Source organism: Camellia sinensis, chromosome 12 (assembly GCF_055761805.1).
Source record: "Camellia sinensis isolate YWXY chromosome 12, ASM5576180v1, whole genome shotgun sequence".
Lineage (NCBI taxonomy): Eukaryota > Viridiplantae > Streptophyta > Magnoliopsida > Ericales > Theaceae > Camellia > Camellia sinensis.
In genome coordinates, this window is record NC_138972.1 from 166,022,601 (window position 1) to 166,049,995 (window position 27,395).

Genomic DNA, 27,395 nt, shown 5'->3' on the forward strand with positions numbered 1-27,395 from the left:
ATATATCTGTCATCATGCATGAGGGTCCGAATAAGTGTCCGAATGTTCGAATCCTAACGCTCGAGAAGTGGCAAGTAAACACCATAATTACATATCTGCTATCATGCGAGAGGGTCCGAATAAGTGTTCTAGTGTTTAAACCCTAATGCATGAGAAATGGCAAGTAAACACCATAATTACATATCTACCATTGTTCAAGGGGGTCCGAATCAGTGTCCCAGTGTTCGAATCCTAATGCTCGAGAAATGGCAAGGAAACACCATAATTACATATTTGCCATCATGCAAGAGCGTTCAAATAAGTGTCCTAGTGTTTAAACCCTAATGCATGAGAAATGGCAAGAAAACACCATAATAACATATCTACCTTCGTGCAAGAGGGTCCGAATCGGTGTCCGAGTGTTCGAATCCTAATGCTTGGGAAATGGCAAGTAAACACCATAATTACATATCTACCATTGTTCAAGGGGGTCCAAATCAGTGTCCCAGTGTTCGAATCCTAATGCTCGAGAAATGCCAACTAAACACCATAATTACGTATCTGCCATCATGCTGAGGGTCTGAATAAGGGTCCAAGTGCTTAAACCCTAATGCATGTGAAATGGCAAAGAAACACCATCATTACATATCTGCCATCATGCAAGAGGGTCGGAATAAGTGTCCGATTGTTCGAATCCTAATGCCCGAGAAATGACAAGTAAACACCATGATTACATATCTACCATCATGGTAGAGGGTCCGAATAAGTGTCCAATTGTTTAAACCCTCATGCATGAGAAATGGCAAATAAATAACGTAATTACATATCTGCCATCATGCGAGAGGGTCCGAATAAGTGTCCGACTGTTCGAATCCAAATGCTCGAGAAATGGCTAGTAACCCCGTAATTATATATCTGCAATCATGCAAGAGGGTCCGAATAACTGTCTGAATGTTTGAATCCTAACCCTCGAGAAATGATAGGTAAACACCAGAATTACATCTCTGCCGTCATGCAAGAGGGTCCGAATAAGTGTCAGAGTGTTTAAACCCTAATGCATAAGAAATGACAAATAAACACCATAGTTACATGTCTGCCATCATGCAAGAGGGTCCGAAAAAGTGTCTGTGGGTTCGAATCCTAATGCTCGAGAAATGGCAAGTAAACACCATAATTACATATCTATCATCATGCAAGAGGGTCCGAATAACTGTTCTAGTGTTTAAACCCTAATGCATGAGAAATGTCAAATAAACACCATAATTACATATCTGCAATCATGCAAGAGGATCCGAATAAGTGTCCGAGTGTTTAAACCCTAATGCATAAGAAATGACAAATAAACACCATAATTACATCTCTGCCATCATGCAAGGGGGTCCGGAAAAGTGTCCGAGTGTTCGAATCCTAATGCTCGAGAAATGGCAAGTAAACACCATAATTACGTATCTTCCATCAAGCAAGAGGGTCCGAGTAAGTGTTCGAGTGTTTAAACCCTAATGCATGAGAAATGACAAATAAACACCATAACTACATCTTTGCCATCATGCAAGAGGGTTCGAAAAAGTGTCCGAGTGTTCGAATCCTAATGCTCGAGAAATGGCAAGTAAACACCATAATTACATATCTGTCATCATGCAAGAGGGTCCGAAAAAGTCTCCGAGTGTTCGAAACCTAATGCTCGAGAAATGGCAAGTAAACACCATAATTACATATCTGCCATCATGCAAGAGGGTCCGATTAAGTGTTCTAGTGTTTAAACCCTAATGCATGAGAAATTGCAAGCAAACACTATAATTACATATCTGCTATAATGCAAGAGGGTCCGAATAAGTGTCCGAGTGTTCGAATCCTAATGCTCGACAAGTCACAAGTAAACACCATAATTACATATCTGCCATCATGCAAGAGGGTTCGAATAAGTGTCCTAGTGTTTGAATCCTAATGCTCGAGAAATGGCAAGTAGACACCATAATTACATATCTGCCATCATGCAAGGGGGTCCGAATAAGTGTTCCAGTGTTTAAACCCTAATGCATGAGAAATGGTAAGTAAACACCATAATTACGTATCTACCATCGTGCAAGAGGGTCCGAATCAGTGTCCGAGTGTTCGAATCCTAATGCTCGAGAAATGCCAAGTAAACACCATAATTACGTCTTTGCCATCATGCAGACGGTCCGAACAAGTGTCCAGGTGTTTAAACCCTAATGCATGAAAAATGGCAAATAAACACCATCATTACATATCTGCCATCATGCAAGCAGGTCCGAATAACTGTCCGAGTGTTCGAATCCTAATGCCCGAGAAATGACAAGTAAACACCATAATTACATATCTGCCAGATACAGAGTCGCCACCTAAATATTTTATTTTGGGAAATTTAGGAAACCCTGACTCGGTGCCAAAAGGCCACGTGTCCGTCATCACCAAAGTTGCCTCGGCTCGGGAACTTGGGTACGATTGGGGAAGGTCACTTCGTGAGCACCCCCGCTCGCCCGGTCATAGACCGGCCTCTACTAACCATGATATCAATTTTTGAAAACATTGTGAGTTCTTATTCTGGTTATTAGCCTAGGTTACTATGTGATGCGCACAGCATACAAGTATAGACTGGATCGCCTGAATTGGAACAAAACGTTTCATTTTTGCCTTTGAAAATGGTTTGCTACCCGCAGGTAGGCTTGAAACATTTGATGATTTATTCCAATTCAGATAACCCAACCTTCACCCACAGGCATTCAGGCAGTTATATCACATAAGGATATTGCCTCATGGTAAGCATGCTATCATGGCATTCACTCACACGCATGCAAGGATGCTAAAGCATAAAAACTTACCGAGTACTCCAAGCCAAAATAGAAACTACATTAGAAATCATGCATGGTCTTAAGTATACAAAAATGCCTAATGCAACACATGCAAAATGCAACTATAGCAGGCTCGGCTATTCTAAACATGGCATATGAAATGCTACAACTATCATGTATTCAATTTGGAATTGAAAGTACAATGCAGTTAGTATGATGCGCCGAGCCCGGTGCATGCAAAACAGATGAATGAATGCAAACATGCTATCATACTGTATGCTAATTTAAACATGCCCTAATCTAACCATCAAAAGCGGATAAATAAAAGGGAGAAAGACGTGGGGTTGGAAGACATACAACACACACACGCACACTTCTTACAGTTATGCCCTCGCGCAGAGGGTCCGAATAAATATACAGTCCCGAATAAAAGAATAGTACAGTCCAAATATTACAGTCCGAATAATATACAAATTCCTAATTAATTAACAAATTAACTAAGAAAGCTTAATAAAACAGGCATGCAAGCCAGGGACTGCCTTGCTTCTGATGGATGATGCATGTCCGGGTTGTCTCGCGCGAAAATCCACCGGGATGCCCCAACTAGCCTCTGTTTGGCAGTTATTCTTGGAAAGCGTGCCGATCTCCGAAAAGTTGTTGATTCTTCATTTTGCTGCAACAGAGAGCAGGAAAGGGGCATAGCAATGTATTTCACAAATATATGCATGCCTCGATCCTCGTGCCACCAATCACGCATACCGAGGCATGATGGCCGAGGAGTCGAAATGCACAAGTCAATATAGGATGAATGCACATGAAAATACAGCTAAACCTAACTTCATCATGGATGATCCGGAGTGTCGGTGACTGGGGAATTGAGATACATTCCGTCACTCGGAGTACGAAATGCACCTCGTTTCCCGTGCCCGGGCTAACTCCTATTCCAAACACGATGCAATATGCATGATATGCATGAGATGCAACTAAGATACAATCCTAACATACACAATGCTATGGAAATGAGATGCCTCGAAATGCGTGCACACGGGCACGCAGACTGAGAAAATGACAGAATGCAATCTAAGATACAACCTAGTATGCACTATGTTGTAAAAATGAGATGCCTCGAAATGCGTGCACACGGGCGCGCAAATCGAGAAAATGACAGAATGCAATCTAAGGTACAACCTAGTATGCACTATGCTGTGAAAATGAGATGCCTCGAAATGCGTGCACACGGGCGCGCAAACCGAGAAAATGACAGAATACAATCTAAGATACAACCTAGTATGCACTATGCTGTAAAAATGAGATGCCTCGAAATGCGTACACACGGGCACGCAAACCGAAAAAATGACAGAATGCAATCTAAGATACAACCTAGTATGCACTATGCCGTGAAAATGAGATGCCTCGAAATGCGTGCACACGGGCACGCAAACCAAGAAAATGGCGTACGCAATGCAAATGACGTGAAAATGTGATATGGGCTTATACCAACATGAGTGAGCCTCAGCTACACTCACATAGGATGCCGAAGGATGAAAATGAAGTCCCTCGAAATGCGTGCACACGGGCACGCAAATCAAGGCGATGGCAGAATGTGATGCAATGACAAGGAAACATGACATGGGCTTATACCAACATGAGTGAGCCTCAGCCACACTCACATAGGATGCCGGCGGATAAAAAAAGAGTGCCTTGAAATGCGTGCACACGGGCACGCAAACCGAGGCGATGGCAAATGCAATGCAAATGACATGGAAAATGTAATATGGGCTTATACCAACATGAGTGAGCCTCAGCCACACTCACATAGGATGCCGGCGGATAAAAAAGGAGTGCCTCGAAATGCGTGCACACGGGCACGCAAACCGAGGTAATGATAGAATGCGATGTAATGACATGAAATGGATAGCAATCATTCTAATGGAATTTCAGCAGTAAAATATGGGGGAAAACAGTCCCGAAATGAGGCGAAATGACACCAAATGCAAGGAATTGTCCCGAAATGCAACATTAGGCACCCAAAATGGCTTATAGCTATGCCAAACATGCACAATATGGACATGCAATGCAAAGACAGAATCTAGGCAGTCCCAAAAAAGGCACTTTCACAGTTATAAACATGGCCAAACAGCAAGCATAGATAGGGTAAAAATGGCATGCAAGAATAGGGGCCAAAAGAGGGGTAATGAAGCAAGTGATATAAGAAAAATCCAAACTGAAAAATTTCCTTCTACAACAATGAAGAGGGACCAAACATATGAATGTTTACAGTATATGGAAAGCCTCGAATCAATATACAAACATGCTAAAAAAAAGGCACAAGATTGAGGCTCAAAAGGTGCTATAACATGAAGTATACAAAATAATCACCAAAAAGAAAAACAATGTTAATGAAACATGAAGTATAGGACAAAAAAAGTCCACTTTAAGTTCGGACCAAGGTCCAAAAACAGAAGCAAAGGGGGCTGCCAATTTATGCAAAAATGGGGCCAAATAAGGGATATAACTACAAGTGACACATGGAGGCACCAAATGGTGAAGGGCCCTTCAACAATGTTGAAGAAGAGCCCAAAATAAGCACATTCACAGATTACATCATGCTCACAAACAGATTACTCATGAGCCAAAAATAGCATGCAAGATTATGACATATAAGAGGATCAATGAAGCAAGTGCATCATGGAGGGCTCAAACAGGGTTGAGCCCTGAACGAAAAGTGAAGATGACCTCAAAAGAGGGCCACTTTTAGTTAGGGCCGGAGCTTGAAACAAAAAGCGTGTAGGGCTTACAAATAGATCAAGAAAAAGGGTCAAAGAGGAGAAATGTCACTCACCCTTGAAGACTAAGGCTTTTGTTGCTTCTTAGATCAATTTGCAGCTCCTTTAGCCTTGGAAAAGCCTTCCTTGTTGCTGGAAATGAAGTGGTGATGGTAGAGCTTGGTGGTGTAGAAGAAATGGTGATTAGGGACTTGGAAGTTTTCAAAGAAATGAGAGGGATAAAGATGGAGTTGTGTATGGAAGCTTGAAGAACAATTTTTCTAACCCCAACATATGATATAGCTTGCTTGTTATAAAGGCCAAAAAGGGGGTGTAAAGGTGGGGGAAAAGGAGGGCAACTTTCCCCCACAAAATATCCCCCGGATAAAGATATTTTCTGGGGGATAAAGCTCCACAGTTGTAAAGTGCACAGTGCAAGGAACTCGGCCGGCCTGTTACTTTTGCTGCAGGTGGCCGGCCGGCCACACCCCCTAGCCGGCCGGCTAGGGGTCAAAAGGGTCAATCAGATTTAGTGGCCGGCCACCAACTGATGGTGTCCTCCTACCTGTGTACAACACAACCCTGTGGTTAAAAGTCCAAGAAAGTGGGTCCAAGGGGTTCAACATTAGCTCGGAAAGAGGGGGTCAAAAGGGTCAAGTAGAATTACTGGCCGGCCACCAACTTTTAGGGTCCTCCCAAGTGTGTACATCACAAATATGTGGTTCAAAGTTCGAGAAAATGGGCCCAAGGTGTTCAACATTAGCCCAGAAGGAGGGGGTCAAAAGGGTCAAGCAGCATTACTGGCCGGCCACCAACTTTTAGGGTCCTCCCAAGTGTGTACATCACAAATATGTGGTTCAAAGTTCAAGAAAATGGGCCCAAGGTGTTCAACATTAGCTCGGAAGTGCGAAAAACGGGCGCCGGAGGGCGTCGGAGGATGTATAACTGGTTGCTGCAACAATTGCTGGCCTCCCACCCTTCAATGACCTCCCCGGTGATAAAACAGAGGTACCTGCCAAAAATGAAAGAAAACCGTTGCAAAACGAATGTTCGGTGGCCAAAACACGCAGTTCGGGGCCCCGGAAACTGCCCGTTAAACACCGAAAATGGTATTCGACCTCGAAGTGGGTTTCTCAGCCCCAGTGTCCCTCAAAAGGGAGTAAATAGGAAGTATGCCAAAAATCGGAACAAACGGAGATGGTTAGGCGGTCCCGAACCGAGGCATACGGCCAACGGTCCCGAAAAACCGGAAACCGGACTCCGAAATGGGCAAAATGGCCTACGGCCACGAAATGTGGCCCACGGCCACTGAGAGATGGTCTACTGGACCTCTCCCTCCCCTCAGGAAAAGAAACAAAGAAAACCGAGCCTGGTTCGCAAACCGAGGCAAAGTATAAAAGAGGGTTCGGAAGTCCGGAGGCAGGGCTCACGGCCGCAACTCTGAAACTTCTGAACGAGCACATTATGCAACATCACCAAGCGCTCAATCAGTGACGTCTGAGTCTTAAGGTCGGTCAAAAATGGGGTGTCTACAGTTGCCCCTCTTTGACAGAACTCGAAAGTCACAAGTGACGGGAGTGAATGTCAAAGCCCAGAGACGACCCATTTTTGACAAGGCCGAAGACTTAGACAAACGCACAAGATAAACAGAGATGTGCCCGCAGGCATGCCCGCAGGCAGGGGGCAAAATGCAAATGATATGCAAGAAGCCGAACATAACTCAATGATCATGCAAATGCAGCAAGCTGTAATGAAGCATGTATTCGCAAATAGATGCAACAGTTTTAAGCAAGAATGCAAAGCAACAACTACATTTCATGCAGTTAAGAATGCGGAGGATTATTCAATCCCCGCCACATCTCACACGGAGAAGATACGATACCTGCGCGATTCGTCTGGTCGCACCAGCCTCAATTGAACCGTACATACAATATCGTGCCTATAAAAGAGAGAAGTTGCAACAAGTACAATATGCTACCAACATATATTTAATTGATTCCGAAAGTTTGACACACGTAGCGCCGGTGAGTGAATGCATTGCAATGCTAGGGTGGAACACGCGTGACAACGCATGTCCAAGTATAGAGGTATGCCAATATCAAGAAATGTGCATGTTAATGCAGGTATGCTCATGAGAATGCAGGATAATGTGACACGAGCATGAATCAGGGTGTCCGTTTGTCATGAAACAACGAGTACGGAAACGCGTTTCGGCGAAGGCGACTCGATCACGGCCTCCGATCCGCTTCCCTGAAAGGTTACAACTCATTCAAAAGGATACACTTTGATTTTGATGAATGATGATGAGACACATGTCAGATCTCGAAGCCGAAGTTCCGACGGAGCAATTTCGCGACCGGAAGTGTACTTTTCTTGAACTTTTTCAGGTCCCGGGAACTCCTATCTTCCTCAAAATTTGCAGGGAGCTAGGTGAGCCTGTGAGGGACATGGCCGGCCGGTTATAGGGAAAGGGGGAGGTGGCCAACCGGTTTTCCATAAAGCAAATAGCTGGCCGACCAGTTATCCAAAAAGCAGATAGCTGGCCGGCTAGAAAAGAGGGCCGGCCGGCCATATGCCCAAATTCGGGGGCATTTTGGTATTTTCACCTTCTTTTTGATGCTCCTTCAATCCAAGACTTGGGGCCTATATATTGCAGCCGAGGTTTCTTCCTTTCTTGCCTCCTACAACACTTTCTTCTCCAGATCTGAGTTCCATACGCGTTTTCCAACGCCCCGTGCAAATTGTTTTCGTAAAAACATTCAGTTTTAAACACTTTGAAGCGATTAAATTTCGGTTTCGGAGCTTCTTTTCGCATTTTCGCCACTTGAGGTAAGTTTATGTCAATATTTGGAAGATTTTCTTGGGAGTTGACTTTTGTTGACTTTTTCATTTCCCCAGAGTTGAATTTTGTTGACTTTTTCCAATCTTGGCTCATTTTGCTCATTTTTGCTCCATTTTGCAGATCTTCTGAAAATGGCGGGTAATTCTCCCCACGGCGGAGGTTTTCCAGGTGCCGGAGATGATTTTGATCCCATGACCCTTCCCCCGAGGACCCGACCTTTTATTCCTGGGAGGTACAATCCTCCAGCACATGTTCTTCCGCGCGCCGTTTTCCGTCACTTCACTAGCTTTGACAAGCGAGCACCCGGGGATCTGCTTCTCCGAGAGCCGGAGCATCACCTCTCTTATGAGGCCCGAGAGGTATTTACTTCATTTTCTGTATTTTTTCGTACATTTCGCACCTTTGCCATGCTTGAACACGCAGTTTAGCTTATGACATAGTACTTTGCTTGCATCCTGAACATGTAGTTTCAACACTCGAATTTCTGAACACTCGGCTCATTAGTTAATTGCGAACACACAGCCCACAATAGAACACACGGCTCAAACACTGATTTGTCGAACACACAGCCCGAATTCGAAAGTGAACACACAGCCCACACTTTAAATTTTTCGAACACGCAGCCCAGATTAGAATAGTGAACACGCAGCCCACACTGATAGAAAGTTGAACACACAGCCCAAACTTTAAATTTTCTGAACACGCAGCCCAGATTAAATAGTGAACACGCAGCCCACGTTGATAGAAAGTTGAACACGCAGCCCAAACTTCAAATTTTCTGAACACGCAACCCAGATTAAATAGTGAACACGCAGCCCACACTAATAGAAAGTTGAACACGCAGCCCAAACTTTAAATTTTCTGAACACGCAGCCCAGTTGAATAGTGAACACGCAGCCCACACTGATTGAAAGTTGAACACGCAGCCCAAACTTTAATTTTCTGAACACGCAGCCCAGATTAAATAGTGAACACGCAGCCCACACTGATAAAAAAGTTGAACACGCAGCCCAAACTTTAATTTTCTGAACACGCAGCCCAGATAGATAGTGAACACGCAGCCCACACTAATAAAAAGTTGAACACGCAGCCCAAACTTTAAATTTTCTGAACACGCAGCCCAGATAGATAGTGAACACGCAGCCCACACTGATAGAAAGTTGAACACGCAGCCCAAACTTCAAATTTTCTGAACACGCAGCCCAGATTAAATAGTGAACACGCAGCCCACACTGATAGAAAGTTGAACACGCAGCCCAAACTTCAAATTTTCTGAACACGCAGCCCAGATTAAATAGTGAACACGCAGCCCACACTGATAGAAAGTTGAACACGCAGCCCAAACTTCAGATTTTCTGAACACGTAGCCCAGATTAAATAGTGAACACAGAGCCCACACTGATAGAAAGTTGAACACGCAGCCCAAACTTTAAATTTTCTGAACACGCAGCCCAGATTAAATAGTGAACACGCAGCCCACACTGATAGAAAGTTGAACACGCAGCCCAAACTTCAAATTTTCTGAACACGCAGCCCAGATTAAATAGTGAACACGCAGCCCACACTGATAGAAAGTTGAACACACAGCCCAAACTTCAAATTTTCTGAACACGCAGCCCAGATTAAATAGTGAACACGCAGCCCACACTGATAGAAAGTTGAACACGCAGCCCAAACTTTAAATTTTCTGAACACGCAGCCCAGATTAAATAGTGAACAAGCAGCCCACACTGATTGAAAGTTGAACACGCAGCCCAAACTTAAATTTTCTGAACACGCAGCCTAGATTAATTAGTGAACACGCAGCCCTCTTACTTGTACACGGCTTATTCATTTCATTGGCACATAGCTCATTCATTATCTCATTGGCGCACAGCCCATTTCATCTCATCGGCACATAGCCCATTTCATCTCATCGGCACACAGCCCATTCATTTCATTATTGACACATGTATTCATTCTGAATGCAGGTTGGTTCCCGTAGTGTGCGGGGGTATGGTTCCACCATCGCGCGGGACTGGTACGCTGAGCTCCCGGAGGGTGTCCGAGACTTAGTAGACTTGGCAGGGTTTGGGCCCTTCTGCGTCGGGTTGTCACGTTGTCCTGCCAGGAGGACATTGATGGCAGCATTGGTAGAGAGATGGTGGGACACCACCAACTCCTTTCATTTCTCTGCCACTGGAGATATGACCATGACGCCCCTAGACTTCGCTATGTTGACTGGCTTAGACATAGGAGGTTGGCCCATCCCTTATGATGAGGATATGGGCGAGTGGGAGGCCGCCTGGACATATCTATTGGGGGCTCGCCCGCCTGTTGACAGGGTTTTTGGGAGAGTCCGATACACTTGGTTCTCTTCCCACTTCCGGTGGGCGGAGATGGTGCCTGAGACTCCCGAGGAGACGGAGCAGTACGCCCGTGGTTTCCTCATATTCCTCTTCAGAACTACCCTGTTTGCCGACAGAGGGAACACAGTCGGGCTATACCTGCTGAGCGCTCTGGTCGACCTATCACAGGTCAGTAGATTTGACTGGGGGGGCGCCGGCCTGGCTACCCTTTACTTTTATATGAGCGCGACCTCCCGCGGGCGGGGCGATTTACTTGGCGGCTATTGGAGAGCCTGGGAGGTACTTTTCTGTCCCCTTGATTTACATTTCTGCTCTTCATTACTTGTACATTGCTCACACAGCGCACTTTTACAGTCTGTATTTTGCTCTCAGCATTTCGTACTTACATTCTGCACTGTTTTTCTCAGCTATGGGTCTATGTATACTTCCCATCATTAGCCCCAGAGTTGGAGGTGGCAGGGCTCCCCATGACCCCTTATTCACTGGTGTTCGAGGGTCCGCACCGGCCGAGACCTCGAGAGACCCTCCTTTACCTGCGACAGTACTTTGACACAGTGCGACATTTAGAGGTACCTCAGAACTTTCAGTTCCTTTCATTTTCATCTTTGATTTGCTCTGTATATTCTCGATTTCTGATTGGTTTATGCATTTATCATCCGCAGATCACATGGCAGCCCTGGGTGTGCCTGGGTGATGGTCTCCGACTTCAGTATACCGGAGGGTCAGACATCTCCCAGTATAGGGTCCTGCTCGAAGGGCCGGTTGGCAGGGCATGGTTCCTGGGGGAACGCTTTCTGCGCCAGGTATGGGGGTATCTTTCTCAGGATCCTCCCGCAGTACCCCCAGTCAGTATGCGGACTGCTGAAAGGCTCTCTTACTCGGAGGTAGTTGGCGCCATGCTGGGTAGTGATGCTTTACTATATATTGAGGAGGGGGACTACGCCACTTACCGTCACATAAATTTGATGCCTCCATTGACGGGAGCTCGTATCCCGATGATGAGGCCTGCCGGTATGTCATCCTCGGGCCAGGCTCGGGCTCGGGCTGCAGATGCCCCTTCTACTAGCAGGGCTGGTACATCTAGAGGTGGGAGTAGACCGGTTCCTCCGACTCCGTCGGCTTATCCTCATCCTGGATGGCCAGATATGCCCACTGAGTTGATGGCGTGGCAGTATGGGGCTATCTCCCCGACTCCAATTCCGCTAGAGCCTCCGATGCCCAGTGATCGATACGCCATTGATCCTGACTCACCGCTGGTATGCTCCACTATTTTTCATTCACCATTCAGATGTTTAGACATTTTTTGTTCACTGATGATTATGAGCTCATATTTGCAGCCACTGCGAGGGTACATGGAGGAGGTGGTTGGACTGGTGGCCACACTCGAGGGCATGGTCCTGCGTAGGGAGGCACAGTTGTCTGTCGTGGGCATTCAGGTACCTTTCAGTTTTCTGGCATTTATCATACTTCTGATGACATGCTGATTTCTACTACATCGATAGACTACTTGTGTAGAGCACATCTGACACACACCCCACTTGTACACTGTATTTACATGCACCCACTTCACGTAGCCATTGCTTGTATCTGCATCTAATGTATATATTTGGACTGATGTATTTGAATTGAACTTTTTGTTTTCAGATGCCTTCATGGTCCGGTCAGCCGCAGGCCAGGCCACCTGGGCCTCCTTGGGGAGCTGGGCCATCTGGGCCTTTTCAGGGAGTTGGGTCACCCGGGCCTTTTCAGGGGGCTGGGCCATCCCGGCCTTCCCGAGGAGCCGGGCCATCTAGGCCTTTTCGAGGAGCTCGAGGAGGGCTTGTCCGCAGACGCAGAGCTCACATTGTAGAGGTGGAGCCTGATGAGGAGGAGGAGGATGCTGAGGAGGAGGAGGAGGCTACCGATCGTCAGTCAGAGACATCTGCTGAGGAGGGGGGCTCCGGTTTTGGTTCGGGGAACAGAGGTGAGGCTGAGGGGGATCCTGAGGATGACAGCTCTGACCCAGATGATGATGATGGCGCAGAGGTTGTCCCGCAGAAGAGGATGAGGAGTGCTTCTCATTCCCGTTCCCGAGGACATTGATGCTGCTGTTTCCTGCTTTATTTTTCTTTTTGCTAGTAGTTTGTAGCACTTTGCACATTGTTAGGCAGTTTTATTTTTTGTAAAACTTGTACCTTTGTTTGTTGTAAAGCATGATGGAATGAAATAGCTTTTGAAAAGGTGTTTGTATTTTAAACTTTTAGCATCGTATCGCATCATTTTATTTTGCACAAAATGAAATTGAATGGGAATGTGCATTGTGTAATCACCAAGTCAGGTAGTGAACTGACGCAACAAACTAAACAACTCAACTTACTAAGATATAACAGAACCTTAGGAAGTTTACAACTCGATAAGCAAAATGCAACAACGTTGACAACGCAAATAAACAAGCCTTTAAACAAAGATTGTTTAAACAGAGAACAAGGACTCGAAAACACGAAATACGTTCGCTCGACAAACAACTCGATAAGCAAAACAACAACTCGAGAATCAAAACAACAACTCGATAATCTAAACGACAACAGAGTGTACTTCTGACGATCTGGGCACCGAAACGCATCCGAAACGGAGGGAGATGAAGGCTTTGACTCTCCCGTTGCATGGAAATGTTTGAAACTTCCCCTCGAAGGGTAAAACAGGGCCAAGGGGATGCACTGCAGCATTTCCGGCCATCTTTGGGAGCCGGCCGGCCATTTTTGTGGAGAGAGACAGCTGGCCGGCCAGTTTTGTAAAAAGTAAATGGCTGGCCAGCCAGAAAAGGTGGCCGGCCGGCCAGCTATTCCTGCAGCCTCCTGGTTTTTGACACGTGTCCCCGTGAATAGTGTTTTTCCCTTTATAAAAGCCTCAACTTCGGGAACATTCATTTCATCTTAGTTTTAGACAAAGATGGAGGCGTTTCTCGTAGAAAATGTCACATCTTGGATCTCTTCTCTAGATGGCTCGGAAAATCTGAATTTCCGGGGTTTCGGCTTGAATGCACTATTCACGCTGAGCCGTACTCCGCTACAACTTCCTTTTCTCCATGCCGCGGCAAGGTTCTGGAATCCAGTGACGCACGTTTTTAGCTTTGGCGGCCAAGAGATGTGTCCCACTTTCGAAGATTTTCAGGTTTTAATGGAGTCTGAATGCTCTGAAGTGATCTTGCCCCAGCTCCGTTTTGGCCATGCTCAGGCTTTAGGGCGGATGTGTGGGCTCACGACGCATGACGCTCGATCTCTGATCTGCAGTGGGGAACTGGACATCCTCGGCTTGATCCACCGTTTTTCCGACGCCGGTGACCGCAACAACCATCATTGGCAGGGTTTCCAGCAACACGCCCTCTGCTTATGTTTGTTGTCTCACTTTCTGCTTTCCTCGGGCTTCGGTGGGGCTAGCATTCGCCTGATTGAGGTTGCCCAAGGCTTGAGAGAAGGGAAGAGCTGTATTGCCATGACCTTGGCCGAGACACTGATGGGCTTAGATTCTGTCTATCGCCGGGAGGCGACTAGGTTTGCTGGGAGTCCACTCCTGTTGCAGGTAATGTTTCCCACCCGACCTCACATATGTATTTGCTCACATCACTCGACCCTCAGGCTCGGCTTTTCTCACAAAACCCTTGTCTTACTTTTCTCTCATCGTACATCTCTTTGTTATTTATTCTCTCATTTTCCATCCCTCCCCCAGGTATGGTTAATGGATAAGTTGCAGGTTGTGGACACTTGCCCGGCCTATTCAGCTCGAGGCTACTTCTTTCGGCAGCGCCTAGTCAATGCTCTTGATGAAAGGTGGTGGTTCGATTGGATGTGCAATTTGTCCGCAGACGGCATTGCTTGGCGTTGCCCTTGGCTCAACCTCCCGGCAATGAGCTATAGTATGTCCCGGCTGATTGGGATCCAATTGATTGGTCGAACCCACTGCGTATTCTATTTTCCGTTCCGGTTCCTGCGTCAGTTTGGTCATGATCAGACCTGCCCACCGGAGGGGATTGAGTACCCAGCCGCTTTCCCGATCCGGGGTGCACAGCTTGCCCGATATGCCACAGCATGGAGGACTAGAGAGCTCCTGGCCCCTGCTTCTACTTTCAGTTGCACTTTGTCCGATGAGTGCTTGGATTGGCTCAATGAGGAGGCACAGGTTGGGCCTAGCTTGGCATCAGATGCTTCGTCCAGCTCTAGGAGGGGACGCAGAGATACTTGATTCAACTATGCCCCAAATTTATTGCTTATTTAGCATTTTCAAGTTTTCTTTACGAATGTACTAAAAAGCAACCTCGATTGTAATGCAAGAGCAGGAGGACTCTACTTTGAAATCAATGAAATTGAAAGTTGTAGTACTGAAAATTTTCCGCTTTTGGTCCAAAAATGGTCTTAGTCGTAAAAAGATTGATTTGAACAAAGTCAACTTTTATTAAAGCTTTTCAAAACTATTTTCGATGTGGATCAGAACTGGACACGCCGAAAATCTGTCACTGAGATGCACAACCCCAGATCCCCGCAACTGGAAAGTTGCCCCTAGTCTGAAGAACAATGCGGCACTGCACAGCAACGGAAAGTTGCCCCTAGTCTGAGTAACTTCTGCACCGTCGCGGCAACGGAAAGTTGCCCCTAGTTTGAACAGCACTGTACCGGAGATCACGATAAATGCTGATGGATAAAGATGACTGAGATGATCAAAATGGACAGAGTTGATCGGGGAAAAGTTTATGACTGAACTTCAAGGTGAAGTTGCCTACGTATCCCAAAGATGGGAATCAAGCCTTACGTAGTTGCCTACGTATCCGAGGTTCGCTCGAGTATTTTCACTCTCCTTTTGCGCTCTAACTTTTGCCAAGGCCGCCCTTTGCGGGTTTTCAACCTTGCGAGCTCAGTTTTTATATTTTCTAATTTTTTTGTGCTCTGACTTTTGCCTAGGTCGCCCTTTCGGGTTTTCGGCCTAGCGAGCCTCTCAAGGATAGTATTTCTTCAACTTGTCCATATTGATCGGTTGTGAGAACTCCAAGCCATCTAGATCCATCAGCACCACAGCTCCACCTGACCAGATAGCTTTGATGATGTAAGGACCAGTCCAATTGGGTTTGAACTTGCTCCTTGGGTCGTGGATGGGAGCTCGGTTGTCTTTGAGCACCAAATCTCCTTCTTTCAAATTCCTGGACTTAACCTTCTTGTTGAAAGCCCGGGCAATTCTGCGTTGATAGCCTTGGATGTGGTACAGTGCTTTCAGCCTTCTTTCATCAAAGAGCATGAGTTCTTCGAATCTGCTTTGCTGCCAATCTGCTTCGGCTATCTGGCATTCAGCCAATACTCGTAACGACGGAACCTCAATCTGAATGGGTAGAACAGCCTCCATTCCATAGACCAATGAATATGGAGTTGCTCCAGTAGAAGTCCTGATTGAAGTCCTGTAGCCCCACAGAGCAAATGGCAGCTTGTCTGGCCAATCCCGATAGGTTCCCACCATTTTCTGCTGTATATGCTTGATATTCTTGTTGGCGGCCTCAACCGCTCCGTTGGTCTGCGGCCGGTATGTAGATGACTTATGGAAAGCCACATTGTATTTCTCCAACAAGTCTATCACTTCTTTCTTGAAGTGGGAACCATTATCTGAAATTATCTCGTTTGGCACCCCGTAGCGACAAATGATGTTGTTTCTGATGAACTTTGCGACGTGCGACGCCTTCAACACCGCGTATGATTGGGCCTCGACCCACTTTGTGAAATAATCTATCGCTACTAGGATAAACTCATGCCCGTTTGACCCTTTCGGGGTAATAGCTCCGATCACGTCCATTCCCCAGACTGAAAAAGGCCATGGCGATGTCATGTTGTATAGTTTTGACGGCGGGATGTTCATGCGGTTTGCATGAATTTGACACTTGTGGCATCGCCGAACAAAACTAATACAATCCTCCTCCATGGTTGACCAGTAGTAGCCTTGTCTGAGGATCTTTCTGGCCAGCATTACTCCATTCATGTGTGCACCGCACTCCCCCCCATGGATGGCTTCCATCAGGCATTTCGACTCTTCAGCTTCTACACAGAGCTTATGCATTCCCAGATGACCCCTTTTGTACAGCTTACCTCCGCAGATGATAAACTGAGCAGCCATTCTTCTGATGGCCCTCTTATCCTTGGCATTTGCCCCTGGTGGATATATCTCTTTTTCCAAGAAGTTCCAGACGTCGTAATACCAGGGGTTGCCGTCTTGAACCTCATCTATGGCGGAAATCGACTCGTATGCTGGCGCAAACTTCTGATCAATAATGACTGGACGCATCCGGACTCCGGACGGGATGTCTATCATAGAAGATAGAGTTGCTAATGAATTTGCAAACCTGTTGTTCTCTCTTACGAGGTGGGTGAAATTTAGCTTCTCAAACCGAGGAATTAGCAGATCCAGGGTTTGGTGGTAAATTATCATCCTTTCCTCCTTGACTTTCCAATCTCCTTTTGCTTGAGACACAACAAGGTTTGAGTCCCCAATGACGTCCAACCGTCTTGCCCCTAGTTCCAGGGCTGCTTCCAGGCCAGCAATACATGCCTCATACTCTGCTTCATTGTTGGAAACCTTGAACTGGAGCTTGAATGCTAAAGGGATACGGGAATCGTCAGGCGCTATCAGCAACACCCCTATCCCGTACCCATACTGGTTTGACGCTCCATCAAAATACATCGTCCAAGTTTCATCTTCGACGTGCAGAATGGCTTCATCTGGGAATAGATACTCAACCGCTTCATCCCCCTCAACCGAGTGGTCGGCAAGGAACTCCGCTACCGCTCTCCCTTTTACTGACTTGCGCATTACATACTTCAAATCAAATTCGGAGAGCAACAGCAGCCAGCGAGCCAGCCTACCCGTAAGTGCTGGTTTCTCGAAAAGATATTTGATGGGATCCAATCGTGAAACCAACATTACAGAGTGAGCTAACAGGTAGTGCCGCAGCTTCCTGGTAGCCCATACCAAGGCCAAACAAGCCTCCTCCAGCAGTGTATAGCGGGTCTCGTAATCCAGCATCTTTTTGCTCAGATAATATATGGCCCTTTCTACTTTGTCTTCTGACTCCTGCGCGAGCATGCAGCCCATGGTAGTCTCAGTTACCGAAAGGTACAATATCAACGGTCTCCCCAGCTCTAGTGGTGACAACACGGGTGGGTTCTGTAGATACTCTTTGATCTGTTCAAAAGCTGCTTGACATCGGCCGTCCCATTGGAATTTCTTTCCTTTCTTCAGGAGACCAAAAAGTGGTTCACAAGTCAAGGTTAATTTAGAAATAAACCGTCTTATGAATTGCGCTTTACCCAGAAAGCCTCGCACCTCCTTTTCAGTCCTTGGTGGTGGCATTTCTAAGATGGCCTTGATTTTGGAAGGGTCGACCTCGACGCCCCTTTGTGTAATCAGAAACCCTAGCATCTTCCCTGCTGTAACACCAAACGTGCATTTCTGGGGATTCAGTCGCAGCCGAAACTCTTTGATCCTTTGAAAGAATTTTTGTAAGGCGGTGTAGTGGCCCTCTCTATCTTTGGACTTGACAATCATGTCGTCCACATACACTTCGACCTGTTTATGGATCATATCATGCAATATTGTAGTTGCTGCCCGTTGATACGTAGCTCCAGCATTTTTCAACCCGAATGGCATCACTCTGTAACAATATGTACCCCACGGGGTAGTGAACGCAGTCTTCTCCCGGTCTTCGGGTGCCATTACTATCTGATTATAGCCTGAGAAACCATCCATAAACGAAAGCAAGGCGTGTCCTGCCGTGAAATCCACCAATTCATCAATGTGTGGCAAGGGAAAGTTGTCCTTCGGACTGGCCCTGTTCAAATCTCTGAAGTCTACACAGACCCGAATTCTGCCATCCTTCTTTGGCACCGGAACAATATTGGCCAACCAAGTTGGGTATTCAGATACCAGCAGGAACCCTGCGTCAATTTGCTTGGTGACCTCTTCCTTAATTTTGAGAGCCCAGTCCGGGCGAATCCTTCTGAGTTTCTGTTTGACAGGGCGGGCCTCGGGATCAAGAGGGATCCGGTGCTGTACAATCTCAGGATCGATTCCAGGCATGTCTTCGTAGGACCACGCGAAAACATCTTTGAAATCTTTTAATAAAGCGACTAAGCGCTCGCGCTCCTCTGAAGACAACGTGGACCCGATTTGGTTTAAAGGTTTAACAAATCTTTCTTGCTCTTGATCAATTAATCGTTGCAAAACTGGGGGAATTTCTTCCTCGCTGTTTTCATCAAAAATTTGAAAATCCTGATTTAAGCAATAAATTAAAGGCACAGAAAAATACTCGGAAACCACATCCACATCATTCTCATTAAATATTTCCAAGCCGTCAGATTCCTCTGTTACAACAGACTCAAAAGAAAATGAAAAAGACGACCTAGACAGGACTGTGGCATCCGGGTTATCACCCCCAGGAATACCGGACTCAGACTCAGTCGAGCTGGAATCTGATCCCGACGCACAAGATTCGGTAGAATCAGATTCCGGCTCACTACCTGACCCGGAGCTGCTAGATAGAAAGCCTTCTTCATATTGCCAGATGAGAGAAGGTGCGATAGATGCATCCAAGATCGGCGCTGGAAAGCCCGCAGCTATTTCATCTCCAATCATAGAAACCGAAGAGTTATCCCCTAAGCACTCTTGGCCGATCGGAGGATCTGATAGTAGACTCGCCAGTGCTACCCCCATTTCAAGCTCTGTGCTCTCAGAATCCACTGCTTCACACTGCTCAACCTCAGTTGGTGGGTCTGTCTGCGCTTCGGCAACGTCATCCCCAGATAATTGTATGTCGAAGAAGATTTCAAAACCAGGCACGCGCTTCCCCTCCGCGTTTAGCCATGGCTCCGAGAAGCCGCAGAATGGAAAATCTTCCCCCTCCCGGACGAAACGTCCGTTTAGGGTACCCCAAATGGGCCTGTGTATTAACTCAAATGGCTTCCCGGCCTTCTTTGCTCTGGCCCTTCCGGCCATTTCTTTTGCTTTCCTCACCCAGTCCTCTTTGGTGGGCAGATAACCCAGTCCAAAGGCGTGAGGGTTGTGTGGCACTTCGGCCAACATTGAGACGCCCTTCCGGCCGCACTCCCTAATCCCATCCCGGGAGTATGTTTTAGCTTGTTCATGAGGTAAATAGATTGAGCGCTAACGTACATGCCCTCGTTCACAGCCATGACATTCTGCACCACTTGAGCCTCGGCCAAAGTGAACCCCGACAAAAACACATCCTCCGTGCCGTGCTCGATCTCCAAGACAGGTGTGGACACTTCCGGCGGCGGATGGATGGATGAATTCCCAAAAACGATCGCTACCCCTTTCCCGTGAGGGTACTTTAGCATCTGATTTAGAGTGGAAGAGACTGCTTTGACCTGGTGCAACCACGGTCGCCCCAAAAGTAGGTTAAAGGTTGCGGGAACGTCCAAGATATGAAATTCGATGCTGTGTTGTCCTGGACCAACCTTGGTTTGAATTTGAACAGTCCCCATCACTTCTCTGCTGGTATTGTCATATGCTCTGATCACTTGGGTAGTTGGGACGAAGTCCGCGGGTTTTAACCCGATTGCATATGCCGTTCTGGTCGGGCAGACATTAATCGCAGACCCGGTATCAACAAGTACCACCGGTATCCACTTATCTCTACATTCCACAGAAATATAGAGAGGTTTGTTATGACTTGTGCCCTCAGGCGGTAGTTCCTTGTCCGAAAAGGTTAATGCCGGGGAACCTCCTCCCGGAAAAACCAGCCCAACCAGCTGTTCAGGCGTGGTGTCTATGGAGAGTTTGGACTTGTCCATAGCAGATAGAACAGCTTCTCTATGTACTCGTGATGCCATTACCAGTCCCCAGATGAAGATGTCTGCTTGTATCTTCTTTAATTGTTTCAGCACAGCTTCCTCTTCAATCTGCTTCTCCTTCTGTTTCTCCGCTTCTCTATCCTTCCCGGATGCCTCGGGTTGGTCCAGATGTGGGGGTTTGAAGTAACGCCCACTTCTCGTCATGTGGTCAACCTCGTCGAGGTACCAATTGTCATCCGGTTGATTATTCCCCCAGTCTTCATCCGTGTGGGCAAGACATAAGTCATCGTCTTCCCACCACATTCCATCGGCGGCCAACAGACACCTGTCTGGCTCCGGTTTAGTTGCACTTGCAGTACCCTCTGTCCACATGCTCGCAGCATTCTTCATCTTCGTGCACACAGCACTTTCAGTCCCCTCAGGGCCTTTAGCTTTCCTAATTCTCTCAGCTTCCTCAAACTTTTCTCGTTCCAGTTGCATCAGTACAGCTGGTTGTTCAACATTTCTCGTATCCTTAATGCCCAAATCTCGAGCGGAATTCTTAGCACCGGCGCTCTCCGGCGATACAACTTGACTTTCGGCCATTCCGGCCACAACTGATACTTCTGCCCCTGCCGGGCTCTGTTCTGGTTGGGCTTCCCCCACTGCATCTAGTTGATCTTCGAGCCATCCAGTGGCCTCCTCTGATCCCTCATAATCGTACCAATTGATTGACGCATCCCCCAGTTCCTGGTCATCGAGAAATTGCAGGTTGGCAAAGTCCTCCTCTACGGCCGTCAGATCATCTGCCCATAGCCCAGATCCATCCCCCCGGATCATGCATAGCTCTCCTGTCTCTGGCAATTCTATACCTAGCCCAATTCGGCTCGTTGATAGGATGTACTCGCTTGGATCATAGGCTACTCCAGCAAAATTCTGTCCAGTCCCAGATTCAACAATCTCATTCTCTCCCAAAATCTGCCCTGCCCTATCTTCGACAGTCACCACCATCGGTTCTGGTTGGGTTTTGGAGATGTCCACCATGCACAAGAGGTCAGTGCAATCGGGGAGGAGCACCTCCGGCTTGGGTAGGTGGGTGGGTGTAATATAGATGCTAGGATCGTAAGACGCAACCCCAGTCTGGATAAAATTAATTCTTTTGGGAGGGGGAGGTTGGTTATGTGGTGGGAGAGGGTTGGTTGTGACATTGGGTTTATCAGGAGGCGCGATCACCTGTTTGTCAATAAGATCTTGGATCTCATGACGCAATCTGTAACAACGGTCGGTGTCGTGACCGTGTTGTTGATGATACGCGCAGTACTTTGATGAGTCATAGGAGGGGGGAAGTGGATTCGGTAATGGCTTTGGCTCCAGGGGTTTTAAATGATTTTTTCTGATCAATATTCCCAGAACTTTGGTCAGGGGCATATATAGTGGGGTGAAGGTTCTTTGGCCTAGTGGTTGGAATCTGTTGGTTTGCGTGTTGCTTCCAGACGCGCCAGAGAAGGGTGTGGCAGTCATGGGCCTTGGAGGGGGAGGGGGTGTGGTGGTGTCCATGCTAACTTCCGAGGCTCTCGTATTTCCAGCGCCACTCGGGCCCGCATTGTTGTTACGGTTAAACATCCTCCTCGGTTGTTCTCTGTCGTGGTCAAACAGACCTTGTTTCATTGCGTCTTCGATTTGCACCCCCATCTCATGTAAATCTGCGAAAGTAGGGAAGGGGACTACAATCATTCTCTGCATCAGCTTTGGGTGGAGATTGCGCACGATCATCCCGATTTGATCTTTGTCAGTGGGCCTTAGAGTCATCATTGACGCCTTTGCCCTCCATCGGATCACAAAGTCCGAGAAAGTTTCCTTGGGCTCTTGCCTTGTCGTTTCAAGATCACGGGTTGTGATCTCGATCTGAGTGTTGTATGAATATTGCGTGACAAAGGCCTTAGCCATTTCATCCCAATTTTTCTTCACTTCATCTTGTAACTTTGCGTACCAGTGGGAGGCCACACCTGATAGGGTTCGACCGAATAGTGAAAGCTTCTGTGGTCGTGTTAGGCCCATTGGTCGCAAGATGTCTGCAAACAGTCGGATATGGACCATGGGGTCACCGGACCCGTCAAAGCGGTCGATTTGTGGCATTTTGAACCTATCGGGGAGTGTTACGGCCTCCTCGGTATATCCGTCTTCGATATCTGGCATAGCCTTGACCCCTTGGGATTTCTTAAAGAGCTTTTCCAGTTTGCTCAATTTCAGAGCTGTATGATCAACCTCGACCTCAAAGGGAGAGTCCGGGTGATTGGATGTATGGACCTTGGACAGTTGTGGTGGAAGCGGGGGCGGAGCTGGCCCCGTTGGAAGATTCGTGTCCTCTTGTAAATTTTGGACATTCGGCAGGGTATTCTGGGCATTTGGTGGGGCGTTCTGAACGGTAGGTGCCTGCTCAGGTAATGGAGCCCCTGCCGGAGGAGGGATTTGGTGTGAAGCAGACGCTGTATTCTGCTGTTGCAGTCTGGTAATCAGCTCAGCCTGCTGGGTCATAATTTCGGCCTGTTGCTTAGCGAGTTCATCCCGGCGAACGGCATCCTACTGCATGGCCCGCATGGTTTCCTGCATTTGGCGCATCATTTCTTCAACTCCTGTTGGTGCCGTCATACTGCTTTGATTTGTCTGAACTACTGGCAGATCTGTCTCAATGGGGATCTCAATCCGACTGTCCACTGATGGGGGAAACCACTGCTCTGGTGATCTCTGTTCAGATACACTGCGCTTTTTCTGCTTCCTTCTGGTAACAGGGGGTAGAGAATGGAACACTGGCTATCCGTCGATTAGATCCTCAGATCGATGGAGTCGACGACCTCGTGTCCAAAGTGCTTGGGGAATGCTTGCTGGATTGGAAGCAATTGTGCTAAAAACTGACCTAGCAGAAGATAAATAAAGCGAAAAGGAAATAAATAAACAGATAAACAGACAGCATAACATCTTAAAATAAAATGCATGACACACAGCCGGGCATAATCAACACACAGTCAATAAGCTGAATACACACTGTCCTCAAACACTGATTATTATCCCTGTATCACTGTCCCCTAAAACAGAATCTGATATCCGCAGATAACTAATTCTCAAATACTGGCTGATGTCCGCAGGCCTGATGCCCAAACTCATGTACTGAACTGATGCCCGCAGGCCTGATGCCGACAGTACTGAACTGATGCCTACAGGCCTGATGCCGACAGTACTGAACTGATGCCCACAGGCTTGATACTGACAATACTGAACTGATGCCCGCAGGCCTGATGCCCAAACTCATATACTGATACATGCATTCCTGTAGAGACGAACTCTAAAGCACATAACAGATAAGTGAGAGCCAAAACACCCCTATGTTGGGGTAGGGTTTCCCTGTCCTATTTTGTCAGGAACTAGGGTTTCACTACGCACGCAGCGGTTTCAAACAACCTATAAACGGGTAAGCAACCTGTCCTAATTTGGAATGGTCAATATGGATCCGAATATGCACTAAGTCGAATGGTCAAAGAGGGTGCCCCGGTAAAATCGGGGTTTGTGTTCCCATACTGGCAGAGCCCACAACCGGTCAGCCTTATGGTCATGCCTTGACAAGACAAGCCTCCGGCAAACCGTTCAAGAATAGCAGATGGCAAACACGGTGTCCTAGGCGCACCAATGCAAATGCAATGCAAAGAATCACACAAGTGTAGTCAAAAACAGATATCATGAGTTCGAGTCAAGTTCTCTAAATCCCCAGCAGAGTCGCCAGAAAATGTAGACAGGCCCGCGGGGGGGCCTCGTTACAGCTCGGACTCGACTTTCGCAGTCACGGTTCTAAGTCTGAACCAAAGAGTCCAAATTCGGCAAATCATTTTTGAGAAAACTGATTTTTTGAAAGAAGTGCCAAACATGGACTGCTTTGCCAGATACAGAGTCGCCACCTAAATATTTTATTTTGGAAAATTTAGGAAACCCTGACTCGGTGCCAAAAGGCCACGTGTCCATCATCACCAAAGTTGCCTCGGCTCGGGAACTTGGGTACGATTGCGGAAGGTCACTTCGTGAGCACCCCCGCTCGCCCGGTCATAGACCGGCCTCTACTAACCATGATATCAATTTTTGAAAACATTGTGAGTTCTTATTCTGGTTATTAGCCTAGGTTACTATGTGATGCGCACAGCATACAAGTATAGACTGGATCGCCTGAATTGGAACAAAACGTTTCATTTTTGCCTTTGAAAATGGTTTGCTACCCGCAGGTAGGCATGAAACATTTGATGATTTATTCCAATTCAGATAACCCAACCTTCACCCACAGGCATTCAGGCAGTTATATCACATAAGCATATTGCCTCATGGTAAGCATGCTATCATGGCATTCACTCACACGCATGCAAGGATGCTAAAGCATAAAAACTTACCGAGTACTCCAAGCCAAAATAGAAACTACATTAGAAATCATGCATGGTCTTAAGTATACAAAAATGCCTAATGCAACACATGCAAAATGCAACTATAGCAGGCTCGGCTATTCAAAACATGGCATATGAAATGCTACAACTATCATGTATTCAATTTGGAATTGAAAGTACAATGCAGTTAGTATGATGCGCCGAGCCCGGTGCATGCAAAACAGATGAATGAATGCAAACATGCTATCATACTGTATGCTAATTTAAACATGCCCTAATCTAACCATCAAAAGCGGATAAATAAAAGGGAGAAAGACGTGGGGTTGGAAGACATACAACACACACACGCACACTTATTACAGTTATGCCCTCGCGCAGAGGGTCCGAATAAATATACAGTCCCGAATAAAAGAATAGTACAGTCCAAATATTACAGTCCGAATAATATACAAATTCCTAATTAATTAACAAATTAACTAAGAAAGCTTAATAAAACTGGCATGCAAGCCAGGGACTGCCTTGCTTCTGATGGATGATGCATGTCCGGGTTGTCTCGCGCGGAAATCCACCGGGATGCCCCAACTAGCCTCTGTTTGGCAGTTATTCTTGGAAAGCGTGCCGAGCTCCGAAAAGTTGTTGATTCTTCATTTTGCTGCAACAGAGAGCAGGAAAGGGGCATAGCAATGTATTTCACAAATATATGCATGCCTCGATCCTCGTGCCACTAATCACGCATACCGAGGCATGATGGCCGAGGAGTCGAAATGCACAACTCAATATAGGATGAATGCACATGAAAATACAGCTAAACCTAACTTCATCATAGATGATCCGGAGTGTCGGTGACTGGGGAATTGAGATACATTCCATCACTCGGAGTACGAAATGCACCTCGTTTCCCGTGCCCGGGCTAACTCCTATTCCGAACACGATGCAATATGCATGATATGCATGAGATGCAACTAAGATACAATCCTAACATACACAATGCTATGGAAATGAGATGCCTCGAAATGCGTGCACACAGGCACGCAAACTGAGAAAATGACAGAATGCAATCTAAGATACAACCTAGTATGCACTATGTTGTAAAAATGAGATGCCTCGAAATGCGTGCACACGGGCGCGCAAACCGAGAAAATGACAGAATGCAATCTAAGGTACAACCCAGTATGCACTATGCGGTGAAAATGAGATGCCTCGAAATGCGTGCACACGGGCACGCAAACCGAGAAAATGACAGAATGCAATCTAAGATACAACCTAGTATGCACTATGCTGTGAAAATGAGATGCCTCGAAATGCATGCACACGGGCACGCAAATCGATAAAATGACAGAATGCAATCTAAGATACAACCTAGTATGCACTATGCCGTGAAAATGAGATGCCTCGAAATGCGTGCACACGGGCACGCAAACCGAGAAAATGGCATACGCAATGCAAATGACATGAAAATGTGATATGGGCTTATACCAACATGAGTGAGCCTCAGCCACACTCACATAGGATGCCGAAGGATGAAAATGAAGTGCCTCGAAATGCGTGCACACGGGCACGCAAACCGAGGGGATGGCAGAATGTGATGCAATGACAAGGAAACATGACATGGGCTTATACCAACATGAGTGAGCCTCAGCCACACTCACATAGGATGCCGGCGGATAAAAAAAGAGTGCCTTGAAATGCGTGCACACGGGCACGCAAACCGAGGCGATGGCAAATGCAATGCAAATGACATGGAAAATGTAATATGGGCTTATACCAACATGAGTGAGCCTCAGCCACACTCACATACGATGCCGGCGGATAAAAAAGGAGTGCCTCGAAATGCATGCACACGGGCACGCAAACCGAGGCGATGGCAAACGCAATGCAAATGACATGGAAAATGTAATATGGGCTTATACCAACATGAGTGAGCCTCAGCAACACTCACATAGGACGCCGACGGATAAAAAAGGAGTGCCTCGAAATGCGTGCACACGGGCACGCAAACCGAGGTAATGATAGAATGCGATGTAATGACATGAAATGGATAGAAATCATTCTAATGGAATTTCAGCAGTAAAATATGGGGGAAAACAGTCCCGAAATGAGGCGAAATGACACCAAATGCAAGGAATTGTCCCGAAATGCAACATTAGGCACCCGAAATGGCTTATAGCTATGCCAAACATGCACAATATGGACATGCAATGCAAAGACAGAAGCTAGGCAGTCCCAAAAAAGGCACTTTCACAGTTATAAACATGGTCAAACAGCAAGCATAGATAGGGTAAAAATGGCATGCAAGAATAGGGGCCAAAAGAGGGGTAATGAAGCAAGTGATATAAGAAAAATCCAAACTGAAAAATTTCCTTCTACAACAATGAAGAGGGACCAAAAATATGTATGTTTACAGTATATGGCAAGCCTCGAATCAATATACAAACA